This window comes from Carassius auratus, chromosome 15 (genome assembly GCF_003368295.1).
Source record: "Carassius auratus strain Wakin chromosome 15, ASM336829v1, whole genome shotgun sequence".
NCBI lineage: Eukaryota > Metazoa > Chordata > Actinopteri > Cypriniformes > Cyprinidae > Carassius > Carassius auratus.
In genome coordinates, this window is record NC_039257.1 from 8,407,108 (window position 1) to 8,424,155 (window position 17,048).

Below are 17,048 nucleotides of genomic sequence, written 5' to 3' on the forward strand. Positions count from 1 at the left end.
AGTACAACTATTTCACGTGTGCAGCGAATAAAACTGTCAACAAAGAGTTGAGCATAAAAGTTTCTTAATAAAGAGTCTATGAATCTTAATATCCTCATCAATTATGTATGAGATGTTAATGGATAGGGTCAGAACTGTTTTGTTTGAGAGTATGGATGAAAGTATCTGGTCTATTGGATGAAAGTAACTTTCACAATGTCTTTTGTGGATATGCCTAAGAATCAGTCACATTCTAACTAGTTGTTCTTGTTATTGTGTCTGAGTCAGATCCGGCAGTGAGTGTGAAAATCGTGGCCAAGCAGCTGGTGTGTACAGGGGTCAGACGCTGGATCTGGACTGCCTGGCTGGAAGCAGCAATCCCATGGCAAATATCAGCTGGAGTTTGGGCACCGTCGTGTACTAAAACACTCCATTACACATCATAACACTCATGCGCAAATACACACACAGCCACAGCTAATACTGTATTACATAGTCCAGCACTCCTAAGGGGATTTTGCCATCCGGCCGATCCATTCACATCAACAGACTGAAGAGAATTGCCCCTTGGTTCACAAAACACAGGCAAATACATGTTCATTTCAGGTGTATTTGGCTCCAAACTGACCCAGGTTCTTTTTAATGCTGAGAAGTGTGCACTAATTGATGATTTCTGATGTGTATCTGTGCAAAAAAAAAACAAAAAAAGAAACCTGAATTTGTGCAGGAAGTTTCAATAAAAGCTCTTTGGAGAGGCAAGAAATTGTGAAATGTTTGCAAAGACTGATGGGAAGTTTGGCAGTCGTTCCTGGGAATTTTTTTTTAATGTCTCTATTAGGTTTCGACTGGCAGGCGGTTATCACTAAGTCATTACCTTGTTAGAGTCTGTCTCTAGCGCTGTCGATACGTGGCCAGTTTAAGGAAAAAAATCTTTGAAGATATTGTGAGTAGATCAGTCGTAGTTTTTTACCAGCTAAGCCAAACGTTATGGCTCAGCTTTTATTTCTAAAGAAATTCAGCTATAAAACTATAGCGTTTGTGAGCAGAGGAGTGGTCTGCTTAGAGTTTTATAGGTTTTCAGTTTTGTTGGATGGTCCCTGCGGAGCCGTAACGCATGTCGGGCAAACAAAAAGATTTCACAGCAGGTGAACGCTGTTACTGTGAAGGCCTTTATCGAATATTCATAGTCTATTTTTGCGATGTTATTCCAAGGGGAGTTTTTTGAAATTGTTCTTCTTTTATAAAACATCCATGTGAAATAACATTATATATTGTCTCACGTCTTTTATGAGGCTTGATTTTTCTCTTAATCAAGTTAATCTATATTATTGAACGTAAGCCATTTAATTGATCATAAGCCTTTGCACTATTTCTTTCTTTCTTTCTTTCTTTCTTTCTTTCTTTCCATTAATTGCTTGCTAGTTTATGTTATTTTTCACTAGTGTGTAATTTTTAAACATTCATTGATAGTATTGTTATCATGGGTTTGGTTGCTGTAGCTTTCTGGTATGAAGATGTACTGTTATTTTGTTCTGGAAAGTATTCTGATATATGTTTGAATGAGTCTATACCTCCTAATGTGTATAGCGAGTGTGTGGTGTGATGTGTGTTTTTCTCTGTGTGTTTGTGTGTCTTTATGTCTGCAATGATTATGGTTTGACTTTGATGTTGTTTTGTCTGATCCAGCCAGCCACCTCTTCAAAGCCTGACACGCTTTGTGAGCATGACGGAATGTCACTGTGTATGTGTGTGTGTGTTTGCGCACACTCTTTGTCTGTTTCCAAACCTCAACAGTTTGTGATTTAAATATCTTGTCTGTGTAAGAACAGACCATTAATTATCACTCTGCCTGCTTTATTGTCTTATATTAAGATTATAATACATCTTTCACTTTCATAGTGTGTGTGAGTGTATTTGAGCTTGTGTTTGTGTGTCTGCTTGTAGATGTACGCAAATCGTTTGTGTTAAAATCTGCATTTGAATCCTCATTCGCTCTGAAATGACACAATGTACATTAATGAGACAAAGACACAGAAGCCCCCCAGAGAGATCAACAGCACAATAAATCATACGCCTTATTCACAACAGACCAGTGCCGCGCCAGACGTTAGAGGGGAAAACGACTCAAAATCTGCTGCTTTCTTAAATCAATTCTTATAAATATGATGCAAAATTAACTTTTTGCCAACATGTTACTAGTTGTAAATAGTGAATTTCAGAACATACACAGTATGTGTGTGTGTGTGTGTGTGTGTGTGTAGATAGATAGATAGATAGAAGTCATAGTTAATGGTTTGTAAATAGCTAGAATTGGACCTTAAAATAAAGTATGACCATATGTATGTAACGTATATGTAATATGTATGTATACTGAAAGTAAAAAAAAGTGAAAGTGACGTGACACACAGCCAAGTATGGTGACCCATACTCAGAATTTGTGCTCTGTATTTAACCCATCCTAAGTGCACACACACAGCAGTGAACACACACACAACGTGTGTGCCATGTTGTGGAGATGCTGTGTGTTTCGTTGTGAAAGCGAAAATACTTTGTTTGACCTTCCAAAAGAGGACACAACTAGAAATCAGTGGTCAAGTTGTATTTACAACACTGTTCCAGAACAGTTCAACCCAAATATTCAGATGTGTGCAACGCAATTTATGGAGGACTGGTTCCTGATCCTGGGAGAGAAGAATACAATGCCAGCTGTTTTGACTCACCTTCTGTAAGTACGTGCAGTTTAGAGTAGCGCTTGTTGTTTGTCGCTTCTCCGATCACAAATGCATACATTGTTTTGTGTTTACATGGCACAATGCAATGCATAAAAAGACAGTACAAGTCATTATAACCAGTAATTATGTCCCCACCTGGTCAAATAAATGGCTCATTTGTAATGGGTTTTATTGTTTTTGTCTTGTCGCGCCGGTGTTCTGACTGGGACACGCATCACAGTGTGGCAAGGGGCGTAACATTTCCGTCACACGCTTGAGGCATTCGGCCAATCACAACGTACTGGATAGCTGGCCAATTAGAGCACACCTTGCTTTTCAGACCGATGAACTTTGTAAAAAATGCCGCTTTTCAGAAAGCCGGGGCATAGAGGACAATCAATAATGCACATTATGTGCAAAATAATGTTAAACCGCATAAACACATTTCATTACACCAAATACACAAAATAATGTTCTTATTTGCAACATCATATGACCCCTTTAAATATATAGGAATATTTGCCAATATTAATATTCATATATTCAATATTAAACAGATTATAAAATGAAATGTAAATGTATGCATCTCTGTAATTCATGGGGTGTTAATGGCAGTGCAGAGTTAGTGTTAGTCTTTAAATAGAGTTGCTAATGTATTATGTATTTATTTGTTAGATATGTTGCTTACAGTACATACAATATGGTATGACAAGCAGTTTGCTTTGTGTAATTGTTGTGTTCATTGTGTTCACAAGTTTAGAAATATGTTTGCTTACATATTCGCACCTTGAATGTGATGTATCTGTGTGTGTGTCACTGTGTGAAATTCAGTTCCTCCAGAGTTTTTGGATGAGCAGCCCGATCAGGTCCAGGTCATTGAGGATGAAACTACCACTTCCTGTCAAAGTCTCGGCCAATCCGGATGAAATCACCTGCGTTTTGAAAAGCTGGTGAAAGGTAGCAGACAGCACTACATGACATTACGAACTGTGTCACCCTCACAGGCGCTCTAAACACTCAAACAGACGTAAACACACATTGCCATATGCATTCTGAATAAAACATCGATGGGTTCTGGCACTGCAGCTTGGCAGATGTGATCTTGTGCTAATGTATGCAGCTTAAATGAGCGTTGCTGTCGCTCTGAATGCGACCCAACACTTCCGGTCTTCATCTTCATGTTGAAAGCTTCTAGCAGTCTTGTGTCGAGGTCCCTGCGGTATTCCTCCAAAGAGCTTTCTCTGGGAGAAGGGTTTTAGCGGAAAAAACAGCTGTTTCAGTGTTTGTGTGTGTGTGTATATATGTGCAGCAGTTCACATTTTGGTTGGTTTTGTGGATTTGTATTGTCACAGCTCTGTGATTCACCTGTTCTGTGTGGGTTGTTTCACGTCTTTGTATGTTTGTGACAGAAAAAGATCCTCATTATCACTTCGACGAATGGACCCTGGAAATCATCAACGTTTCTCTGTGAGATGGGGGCGATTACATCATAGAGCGTTCCAACGCTGATTGGAAGAACCGCACAAAGCTCAAGCTGGATGTACAGTGTGAGGAACTCAAACTAACTCTGACACCTCAGCCTAACTAGGAGAGATTCAACGAGTTTTGAAAGCAAAATGCTGTAGTAAGCAACAAATAGCCATCAGGACATACATGGGAGGTTTAAAAATCTAAGACCAAATTAAAAATGTGTGATATTATACCTTCAAATAGGGATTTAGAAAAATGTACAATGAAGAAAATATTGTAATTATTTATTTAAATATTTATAAATATAGTAAAAACAATTTATATAATTAGTTAATCATGTTAAATTCTTTTACATAATTATTTTGCATTAAACTATGTTTTAATGATAACAAAATAATTTAGTGTTAGCGTTGACTAAAACTAAAACCATTAAAAATAATTTTCATTACTTAAAATATAAAATAATATTTGTATATTCTAATATAAATATGATTATTATTATTATTATTATTATTATTATTATTCGTGTTTTTTTTTATTTAACCTTTCAGTTAGACTGATTTTTTATAATAATTATATTGACTTTTTGACCACTGTATATTCAAAAAAAGAAAGGATTTAGTAAAGCAGGACTTGGAACCAATGAGATTTCACTGTGGGTGGAACTAACCAGTTTGATGTGACACAAATAGGCACCCAATATGTCTTGACACTGTTGACAGTCAGGCTGCTTGTGAGACAAACTCATATTAGCATGAAAGATGACACAAGAATCAACATCTTTGCTAATAACCACTAATGCCACATGTTTTGAATACCTTAGTCTTTAACACAAATACTTGATACTGTATGTATAAATGCCAATTAATGTAATCAGGATGAGTGAAAAGCAAGGTTAAAATGTTACGCTGGACCACAAAACCAGTATAAAGTGACAATTTTTAGATTTATACATAATCTGAATGCTGAATAAATACGCTTTCCATTGATGTATGGTTTGATAGGAAAGGACAATATTGGGTCGAGATGCAACTTTTTGAATATCTGGAATCTGAGGATGCAATGCAAAAACATCTAAATAGTGAGAAAATCACCTTTAAAATTATCCAAATGAAGTCTTGGCAATGCATATTACTAATCAAAAATTACGTTTTTGATATATTTATGTTAGTAAATGTACAAAATATCTTCATGGAACATGATCTTTACTTAATATCCTAATGATTTTTGGCATAAAAGAAAAATCTATAATTTTCCCCATACAATGTATTTTTGGCTATTGCTGCAAATAAACCCCGGGCGACTTACGACTGGTTTTGTGGTCCAGGGTCGCATATATCATCAGTCAGGATAGTATGGATTTTTTTTTTCTCAGTGTAAACTACCACAAAAGTTGTTCTGCAAAGCCAATCTACGCTGTTCTCAATATTTGTACCACATATTTATTAGCCAATTCAAGCCCACACACAGACGTACACACACTTGAAAGTGAAATGAAGAAAAAGAGAAGGGCGCAGAGAGAGAAAAAGAAAGAAAGAGCACTCCCACTTCCTTAATGATTTAATAATAGCACTCCTTCAAATCTAGGCCTGCGTGTTCCTGCAAATCCTTCTGCACTAATGGATCTCCACGTTCTCAGACAATAGCATCTGACAGTGCTAGATATTCATTATGTATGGGCCATTTGAATAGCTTTTACCAATGGTGCTGTTTTCCATGTAGGCCCCCCTCTTTCTGCCCGTTAGGAACAATGGAGACGAGGATTGTACACGCCAGAGATTACGCTGGTGGTAATGGCCCACTTGGTCGAAGATATGATCCTCCTGGGGACACGGATGGAGATGAGGCAGAGGAGTTTGCTGTATTTGCCCGAGGCAACCATTTCAGGACCACTTTTTTAGGAACTTCAATGCAACTTCCCTGCATACGAGGAAGGTCAAAGCAGTGCTAATTTATTTTTGAATCATACATTTTTGCATGATGATGAAGAATCGATGAAAGGTCTGACGGGAGGAATTCAAATTTTTCAAGTTTTATTTTGTTATGAATTTTAGATATGAATGTTTTGTTTTTAATGTCTTTTCTTTTTCTCCAGGTAAAATGCAAGCTGTGATGAGTAAATGAAGCGCTAATTAGACATTTAATTAATAGAAACCACTAAAGACAAATAACTTGGTGGTTCAGCTCCATCTGGGTTTGTTTACACATGAAAACAAGCACCAAATAGAAAGATGGCGCTGGGACCATTTAGTTAAATTACGTCATGTAAATTGAGTTATGCAGCAAGTTATGGAAAACACAGCATTGGTTTTAGTAGTGAAAACCTTATGAGTGTCACAGATGTTGTGTAAAATTAGTCCTAATATACAGCTTTTATTGCACACCATGAAATAATTAGCCATGCATTTTCTCTGCCGTCTCATTCTAATTCTTGACGTAAAAAGCTTATTTAAACTGCTACTCCTGTACAAACGGAGTGTGTTTAAATGCAGTTATATGTGAAACATTCTCACTAAGTATACACTTAGTTATTGAATGTAAGTTGCCTTATCAAGAATGCACATATTTCTTCATATTTATTTGAAATAGAGGTTTATTAGAACTCTGGAAGAAAGAACCTTTAGTGCTAACCAGCCTTAATGTGATTAATATTGTCAAATTAATACAGCAATTCTATTATTGTATCAGTACGGATGATCTGAGTAGGCCTTAGATGGTCAGTGCAAGCATGTAGAAATGTCAGCAGTAATTGCTCAGCTATAAAAATAGTTATACATGGCTGAATGAAATCAACTTCTTAATGTTTTTTTTATTTATTTATTTTTATATCTACTTTGCATCCGCTGATGCTCTTCTTCATTAGTGTTCTCTGATCCCTTTTAATAATACAGTTATCCTGACAGAGTGTGACAGATTCTTTTTGAGGGGGTGTTAATTCTGTAGCCTTTCAAGTGCATTGTTAATTTGCCTCAGTAAGCATTCCCTCTGTTGAGACGTGTGCGGCCGTACAGCGACAGCGACAGCGACTCCAAGACATGTTTGCAACCAGCCATGGAGGAATACTGGGGGGTTTGAAATAGCAGTGTTTCTGCTCTACACAGAATAGAGATGACATTACAATAGACCTGGATTGTTAAGGCTTTCACGCCCTGTGAATAATTCAAACAGGAAGTGCAGAGGCACACTGTATCGAGACTTAAACAAAGGCAAGTCTGGCATCAACACATCCGAATTTAGACAGTCAAATGCCACAAGTTAACTTTACTTCAAAATCGTTTGCGCTGTTGTTGAAATTAGCTGAGGTGGAAATTGAACTGTCATGGCCCGAACAAAAGGGAACGTCATTTAAATGTGCTACAATTAGCAAACGCTGCTATAGGCTGAATGCCTGGTGAGCAAGATTCAACCAAAATGTTTTTAACGAGCAACTGTAAATTCTCACATCTAGCACACCTTATATGAAACACAAGAGTTCACAGTAGACTGGGAACACTTTATATATATACTGTATATATATATATATATAGAGAGAGAGAGAGAGAGAGACAGAGAGAGAGAGAGAGAGAGAGAGTTGGTTTAACTGTAAGTAATTGGCTCTGCCTAAAAAGCTTGACTTCATTGAGAATTTGACTTGACATGAAAAAGGGACTTGTTTAATCAACAGCAACTCAAAGTATGTTATCTGACTCAAAAATATTTGTTACAGTGTAGAGTCTTGTTGTTATGTGACGCTAATGACACAAACGACTCTAGGCACAGTATATATATCTGTTTTTGTATTTTGATATTTTATAAATGTATTAATTCATAGTCAAAATGTTTGATTGTTTAAAAAAAAATGTGCAATTGAAAAAAGAATTGTGCATGAGGTAACCATTTTAGGTCCACTTTCCTAGGAGTTTGAGTACAAATTGTGTTATATAGTTATAATGCACTTAAATCATTTTTAGATTTTATTGTAATATTTTATAAATATAATGTTTGTGATATGTATAGTAAATGCAGAGATAGTTGAGTTTTTTATATTTATATAAAAGATAATGCTATATATATATATATATATATATATATATATATATATATATATATATATAATATTCATATTATTTATTTATGTATTATTCATATCATATTTAATTGTATATTACTAAGTCATTGTTAACTAAAACTGAAACTAATAAAAATATTTTATTTGAAATAAAGCTCAAATAAAATCTAAATGAAAAACATTAACTTAAAAACTTGAACAAATTAGACAAATACATTTTACCCAAATAAAGGTACAAAAATCTCTCTCTCTCTCTCTCTCTCTCTCTCTCTCTCTCTCTCTCTCTCTCTCTCTCTCTCTCTCTCTCTCTCTCTCTCTCCCTCTTTCTCCCTGTGTGTGTGTGTGTGTTTGGATATAACCACAAAAATACTTCAACTAAAGATGTGAAGTAAAAGTCATTTTAAAATATTAATACTACCATAATAAATGATATTGCTACTATAAGAATTTATATTATAATAATGGTAGCCTAATTAAAAATCATGATATAGATTTTAAAAAAACAATAAAGTAAATTCTTATCTTGTTTTGATGTTATCTTTTTGACTTGGCTTCCAGATGCCCCTAGTGTTCATATGAAGTCTGATTCTGTGTATGTGAACTTGGGAGACACACTGACTTATGCCAACCCCATCACCTACAGTATGTTTTTCTGGACGTGGATGGTGAGCGATGTCCTTGTCATTCCTGTTTTGCTTTCAGCTCCATTTCTCTTTTGCTTATTCTCATCCTTTTCCCACTATATGGTCCTTTGTTAGCTCAGCTCGCTCGCTATCTCTCTTTTTATCACCTCTATTTATCTCTCGCATCGCTCGTCTTTTGTCTCTAACTCCCCCTTTCTCTCTGACTTCTCTTTTCTCACCATACCATGTGTCACAGCTACTCTGTAACAGAGGTGCTATATTTCACCCTTCTAACTACAACAATGTCTCACCTTTATGCTTAATACTTCTGGCCTAAATGGAGAAAAATAGCTTTCATTAAAGCAGCCTTTCCACAGGCAACATTTCTCAGTGTTAGCCACAATTGGGGCTGTTTCCGACCATTTTTGTGTCTATAGTGGCTCACCTTCTTACTCAGTGTCTGTGATATCTCAAGCCATCCTCTTTTTCTGTCTGGTTTTCTGTGCAGGTATAGGGAAATTAATGTTAGTGTGAAGTCATTACCTTCTTTGGGCTTTTTCTAACTTTTATGTTAGTGAGTTTGTGGCTTTTCTAGAAGTGTATGTGTGTTTTCTATATAGGGATGATCTGGGAGAGCAGAGTGAAGATGAAGGCACTGGTTTGTTAAAGGGTTAGTTCCCCCATCAATCAAAATTATGTCATTAATAACTCACCCTCATGTCGTTCCAAACCCGTGAGACCTGCTGTGAAGAGAGAACTGAAGATGAACAACGAGCCGAGTCAGATAACCAACAAAAGATTGATTCATTCTCGAGTCAAGAACCGTTTCTGTCAGACGCGTCCGATTCGAGAACCGAGGAGCTGATGATAGTTGCGCATGTGTGTTTCAGCGTGAAGCAGAATGACACACAGAGCGTCTGAACTGAACTGATTCTTTTGGTGATTGATTCTGAACTGATTCTGTGCTAGTGTTATGAGCCCAGGTGAACCGAAGGCTTGAATCAATGACAATCATCACCAATGATGCCATTACGTAGAGCGCAAAAGAACCGGTGAACCGTTTTCTTCAACTGGTTTATTGAATCGAACTGTCCGAAAGAACTACAGGTGATCCAAAAAGCCGATGCAACCGGTTCAGAACGAGTCAATCTTTTGTTCGTTATCTGGCTCAGCTCGGTGTTCATCTTCAGTTCTCTCTTCACAGCAGTTCAGTCAGTGCACTGTTTGAGTAAATGAATTACTCCGGAACGTTGGTTTGTTTTAATTCCAAGGGAGTGTCAGCCACATAAAAAAAAAAGTCATTTGTGGATTAATGCTTACTGGGAACTTGAACCTTTTTAAATGATTCAGTTCGATTTGGTGAACTGGTTCAAAAAGTTCCAGCTACATTGAATGATTCGTTCGTGAACCGGATATCCCAAACTGCTTTGTTTTGGACTCTCTCACAACAGACCCGGAAAAGAAGACAATGATGAATAAAGTCGTAGTTCTAGCTATTTTCAGACCAAAATGTATTTTCGATTCTAACTGGCCCTCTGATGTCACATGGACTTCTTTGATGATGTTTTTCTTACCTTTCTGGACATGGACAGTAGACCGTACACACAGCTTCAATGGAGGGTATGAGAGCTCTCGGACTAAATCTACAATATCTTAAACTGTGTTCTGAAGATAAACAGAGTTCTCACGGGTTTGAAACAATGTAAGGGTGAATTATTAATGAAATCATTTTTATTATTGAATGAATTAACCCATTAATTATATCTGAGATGACCGTGACCAGTCAGGTGTACCAGTGTACAGCAGACAAAGACATATCTGCTCCTGGCGGTGTGGAAGGACAGCTCGTCATACACTGTGGGTTCTACTAGTCATACTATATTACATAAATGTGTTAAAAAGAGATATTAACCAGAAGGTCTGGACTTTCTTTTGAGGATGATGAAAGTGTGTCCTGGAAGCTTCAAAAATTACCATAAAAGTAAAATAGAAGTAGTCCATATTACCAGTTATATTATTGTCAACAAAAATGATCACTGATGGTTTATAAAAGTTTTTAATTTAATTGGTGTTAAATGATGAAACATTTAAATTAACTCTCATCAACTCTCATCATCTCATCTTAATGAATGATTGGCTAAGATTAGATGTTATTATGAGTGAAACTGATTAAAACATAATGAATATAAATACTGAGTAAATTGTATGTTTTTATGAAGATTAAAACAAAAACTAACTTTAAAGATTAGCACTGCATATTACTTGTATGCTATATTACTATTTTGAAGCCACTGCAGACTGCAATTCAGTGTCTTCCCAAATTCTTCCCAGACATGAAAATATCCAAGTGATGTGTCATTAGTAGTAACCCTTTGAAATAATCAATAATGACATTTAGTGTGACAAGTGTGTGACAAATAGTTTTATGTTCGGTCACAATTGTGACCGGTGGGATAATGTGTGTACTCAACCATCACCGCATTTCAAAAACTTTACTTTTTTTAAAAAATACAAAAAACAATTTTTATATTAATGCTTAGAGTATTACAACATCATTATAGTACATTTTTGTAACATTTGAATTGTTAATTTAGTGCAATATTTTGTCATTTTCATAAGCAACTGCATTTTGATTTATATTGTATTTATAAGTTCAATGTTATCCCATATTACTATTGTGACATTAACATTTTTACTCATTCTATGACCACACTAAACAAAACTAAATGTATGTGAATGCATATATTAACACCCTAAAGATCATGTGTACCAAAAATCTTGATCATATATTTATGTTAAGACACTTTACTAGCCTTTAGTTTTGGAGCTTTGATGCAGCCATCATCTTCTCAAGGTGCAAACAGGAATAAACTGCTCTGGTCAAGTGACAATTTGCACTAATCATGTGAAACTGCACATATTTAATTGAGACCCTTCTTTTCATATTAGCAGGAAGTACACTAATACAGTATTGTTCAAAATAATAGCAGTACAATGTGACTAACCAGAATAATCAAGGTTTTTAGTATATTTTTTATTGCTACGTGGCAAACAAGTTACCAGTAGGTTCAGTAGATTGTCAGAAAACAAACAAGACCCAGCATTCATGATATGCACGCTCTTAAGGCTGTGCAATTGGGCAATTAGTTGAAAGGGGTGTGTTCAAAAAAATAGCAGTGTCTACCTTTGACTGTACAAACTCAAAACTATTTTGTACAAACATTTTTTTTTTTCTGGGATTTTAGCAATCCTGTGAATCACTAAACTAATATTTAGTTGTATGACCACAGTTTTTTAAAACTGCTTGACATCTGTGTGGCATGGAGTCAACCAACTTGTGGCACCTCTCAGCTGTTATTCCACTCCATGATTCTTTAACAACATTCCACAATTCATTCACATTTCTTGGTTTTGCTTCAGAAACAGCATTTTTGATATCACCCCACAAGTTCTCAATTGGATTAAGGTCTGGAGATTGGGCTGGCCACTCCATAACATTAATTTTGTTGGTTTGGAACCAAGACTTTGCCCGTTTACTAGTGTGTTTTGGGTCATTGTCTTGTTGAAACAACCATTTCAAGGGCATGTCCTCTTCAGCATAGGGCAACATGACCTCTTCAAGTATTTTAACATATGCAAACTGATCCATGATCCCTGGTATGCGATAAATAGGCCCAACACCATAGTAGGAGAAACATGCCCATATCATGATGCTTGCACCTCCATGCTTCACTGTCTTCACTGTGTACTGTGGCTTGAATTCAGAGTTTGGGGGTCGTCTCACAAACTGCCTGTGGCCCTTGGACCCAAAAAGAAAAATTTTACTCTCATCAGTCCACAAAATGTTCCTCCATTTCTCTTTAGGCCAGTTGATGTGTTCTTTGGCAAATTGTAACCTCTTCTGCACATGCCTTTTTTTTAACAGAGGGACTTTGCGGGGGATTCTTGAAAATAGATTAGCTTCACACAGACGTCTTCTAACTGTCACAGTACTTACAGGTAACTCCAGACTGTCTTTGATCATCCTGGAGGTGATCATTGGCTGAGCCTTTGCCATTCTGGTTATTCTTCTATCCATTTTGATGGTTGTCTTCCGTTTTCTTCCACGTCTCTCTGGTTTTGCTCTCCATTTTAAGGCATTGGAGATCATTTTAGCTGAACAGCCTATCATTTTTTGCACCTCTTTATAGGTTTTCCCCTCTCTAATCAACTTTTTAATCAAAGTACGCTGTTCTTCTGAACAATGTCTTGAACGACCCATTTTCCTCAGCTTTCAAATGCATGTTCAACAAGTGTTGGCTTCATCCTTAAATAGGGGCCACCTGATTCACACCTGTTTCTTCACAAAATTGATGACCTCAGTGATTGAATGCCACACTGCTATTTTTTTGAACACACCCCTTTCAACTAATTCAACTAATTGCCCAATTGCACAGCCTTAAGAGCGTGCATATCATGAATGCTGGGTCTCATTTGTTTTCTGAGAATCTACTGAGCCTACTGGTAACTTGTTTGCCACGTAGCAATAAAAAAATATACGAAAAACCTTGATTATTCTGGTTAGTCACATTGTACTGCTATTATTTTGAACAATACTGTACATCAGTCAGTAAGGTTTTTATAGCTTTATAAATGGCCGGTGGGATTAAAAACAGGTTAGTTTAAAACATAATCTATTTCAAAAACATTGCAAAAAATAAATTAAATAAATAAACACTAGCGTTATAAGGTATGAGGTTAGTAAATTTTTTAAAAGAAATTAGTACTTTCATTCAGAAAGGAAGCATTTAGTTCAGTTTGTTATAATGATACAAAAAAAGCTTCTAAGATGCTGATTTGGTGCTCAAGTAACATTTCTGATTCTTATCAACGTTGAAAACATCTATGATGCTTAACAGCATAGAAACCTTTGCAACGATGTCAATCTCTTTACGTTTACTTTTGCACAATTTAATGCATCCTTGCTAAATAATTCATGCATGAAGTTTATTTTTTTTCCAATCCCAAACTATAACCGTTTCCACAAAAATATTAAGCACCATGATTAATATGAAGAGATTTTAATATTAAAATCAGATTTGCATTTTCTTTATAACTCTCTATATAGGATTTGTAGCTTTTGCTGCATTGCAGGGTTTTCAATTCTTTTAGGAAATGCAAAGCTGTTTTGGTTTTGTTTTAGTCCTAAATATAGCATGTTAATGTTTATGTGACCTTATCTGAGGAGAAGACGGCGGTGACAGGAACCGTCCAGCATTCTGACCGTCATTCTGACCACGTGATGGGAGCGTGGGAGAGGACTCTCTAGACATACAACTCCTCAGCACTAGTACAAACAGGAAGTGAGCCTTTCAATGCCGAGCTTGAATGGTCAGCTTCGCCCGACTGGTCAGGTCACCTTCTCTGACCCTTATTGAAAGGTGATCGTGAATTAGCATACATGCATGAATAAATAAAAACCTAATAAATGAAAACAAACAGACACCGGCGTCTGGGTGTCACATTTCTTATCGCCAACTCATAAACGCACACAAAGATGATGAGCAGAGCCATGAAAGAGATTTCTGCTCGCCAATGAGATTTTGTTTTTCTCGACCGGAGCAGCAATTGTGATATTAATTATTCAGTTGTGGTAATCAACGTCCGCTCTTTTTCAGACTGTCCCTTAATATACAGAACAATAGGGTCGAACGATCTGAGTACCTCCTGCTCACACTGCACTTCTCTTTGTCCCTTTTTAATACTAATAATGTTACTTTTTTTTTGCACTGGAGATTTCCATCAAAGTTATTATAAAAAATAAAAAGTTTGAATTGTAAATAGTTTGCATTCCTTTTCTGATTATGAACTGTACTTACTATGTATTAAATATACAGAACTAATATATATAATCTAACACGCACGCACACACACACACACACACACACATATAGTTACCAGTACATTGGCTTGCTCCATTGTTAATGCATAACTGTAAATGCTGAGGTTTTTGTTTGTGTTTTATAAATTGAGAGTTGAGTAGAAATGATTTGCTTTTGTAACAGATACCCTTGTATTGCACCCGGAATAATACTTTAATTCTCTCTTTCCTGCAGTAAACTGGAATGTTTTCCTCTGTTGCCTGCTCTCTGTTGTGCTGTTGCTCTCTCTCTCTCTTTCTCTGAGGTCCGTGGAATCGACTCGGGCAGACACGTTTAATGTTTATCATAAAAACCATGAAATACAATCCAATATCCGCCTCTTTTTGTCCACACCTCCTTCTCTGTTTTTACTGCCACGAATATTCATAATTAATCTGACACAGCGATAATAAATTTTATGTGCTTCTTATCATCAGTCGACCGGGGAACGGAATGGTGCAGATTTTTGCTCCCCGCTTTGCAATTTTGGATTGACCCCTTCACCCCGTCCCAGTAGAGCCAACAAGATAATTAAGCAGTTTCACAGTTTAGTGTATTATTGACACACATATTTCTTTCTGACTGTGAAGTAGCCTGTTAATTTCTTTCTTGTTGTCTCTCTGCCCCTCTTAAATAAACATTCTCTGAGCAGTGCAATAAGATTTAGGCAGTAGTTATATTTTTAATAGGCTTGTGTTCTCTCTGTTTCTCTCTCTGTCTGTCTCAGACCACCCCTGATCTGAAGCTGCTCCGTGTCGACCATAACTCGGTTACTCTGGAAAGGATGCCCGGATTTGATGGTGGTTTGACACAAAACTTCCGTGTCAGGTGAACTTGTCATAAATGCCGCTGTGAGGTGTCTAGAACATGTGGAGTGTGTTGTGGATATGTTTTATCTCTCAGTCTCGTGTGTGTCACAACACTGAACACATTTCAATTTGGCCGATGTATTAACGTTTTCATCTAGGTCCATGGCACTGTAATTCCCATATGTTTCCCTGATAGGAAAGGCAGGTTTATTTTTATTTTCATTCAGTTATTCAGTCCTGTCTGGTCCGGAAGTTTGACACCATGATGAAATTGAAAATTGAAAATTGAAAATCGAAAATTAAATTAAATTAAATTAAATTAAATTAAATTAAATTAAATTAAATTAAATTAAATTAAATTAAATTAAATTAAATTAAATTAAAAATATTAACATTTGTACACTAAAGGTGAACACATTGAATGCAGAATCCTCGATATTTCTTGTAAAAGATTATTTTTAGATTTATTTTCAAATTATGCTGATCATGTGATCAGTATGTTTTACACAAACTTGTGGATTTCATGCAGTTCCTGCTGTCAACAAAAGCCTGACAACCCAGATATTATAAATTCTGAAATTCCTGTTAATATTACATTAATAAATTATTTAATAATGGTATATCCTGTATTTAAGTAAAAAAATAAGAGCTTTTTCATTAGTGACCCCATTGCCTGAAAGTGAAATTGAAAAGATCCTAAAAAAATGAACAAGACAAAAATAAAAGTAAATAAAGTCATTTTAAGTACATAATTTCTTGAAAGTCAAGTGTTATTTAAGAACACAAAATGAATAAAGAATTAAAGGAAACACAAGTTCAATGTAGAAATGTATAAAAATAAATGTATAGTGTATAACATTAGCATCTCTTTGATTGACAGGTACCAGTGGGCGGGATCAGTGAGATTCATGCATGTGGACGTGTTTCCTCCGACAGCCACTGTGTATACCGTCATGGGCCTTGACCCTTCCACTACCTCCAACTTTTTTCAGTCAACACTATCAAAACGATGTGAGAGAGCAGCTATACAGACAACAACAAAATACTGACAGTCACTACTGCTGGTACATTCAGCTCAGCCTGGGCCTGTATAATAAAGCTTACGACACATAAACTAAATTATTCGTCATTCGGTTTCCGACCATGGTGGTTTACTTGTAGATTTAGACACCGGCTTTACTTTCCACTGATTTGATGAGCCATTCATCAATCCCACCAATCACATCTCATTTGTAAGGCAAAGATCACGGCTGAGCCTCATGCAAATAAGCCGAATGGCTGAATGTCTACACCAATCAGTGCACCAGTGTGTTTTCTGAATGCGTATTTCAGTCTGCATCTTATCGGGATTGCGAGCTAGAGGGAGAAAAATCGAGCGATAGAGGGAGAGAGACAGAAAACAAAACCGTGTGATGTATGATAAATGATGATAAGCTACATTCCCTCTGCAAACATAATGAATTCTGCAATTGTAATGTCATAGCATTTGATTTGCAAAACAAATTAGT

The 17,048-nt window shown here is 36.2% G+C and overlaps 1 protein-coding gene and 1 long non-coding RNA gene across 4 annotated transcripts in view; both read left to right on the forward strand.

Annotated features, from left to right (window-relative positions):
* The window catches only part of LOC113114947 (nephrin-like), a 136,477-nt gene extending 134,248 nt beyond the window's left edge, over positions 1-2,229 (forward strand). For all 3 annotated transcript variants that reach the window (XR_003293812.1, XR_003293811.1, XM_026282078.1), the window contains exon 9: positions 268-2,229. The gene's annotated coding sequence lies outside the window, so the exon portion shown is untranslated. The remainder of the gene's footprint in view (positions 1-267) is intronic.
* A 6,383-nt stretch (positions 2,230-8,612) lies between these two features.
* LOC113114948 (uncharacterized) lies at positions 8,613-17,048 on the forward strand. Its single transcript, XR_003293813.1, has 4 exons — positions 8,613-8,873; positions 9,452-9,501; positions 15,459-15,559; positions 16,421-17,048. It is a non-coding gene; the product is annotated as an uncharacterized LOC113114948 (long non-coding RNA).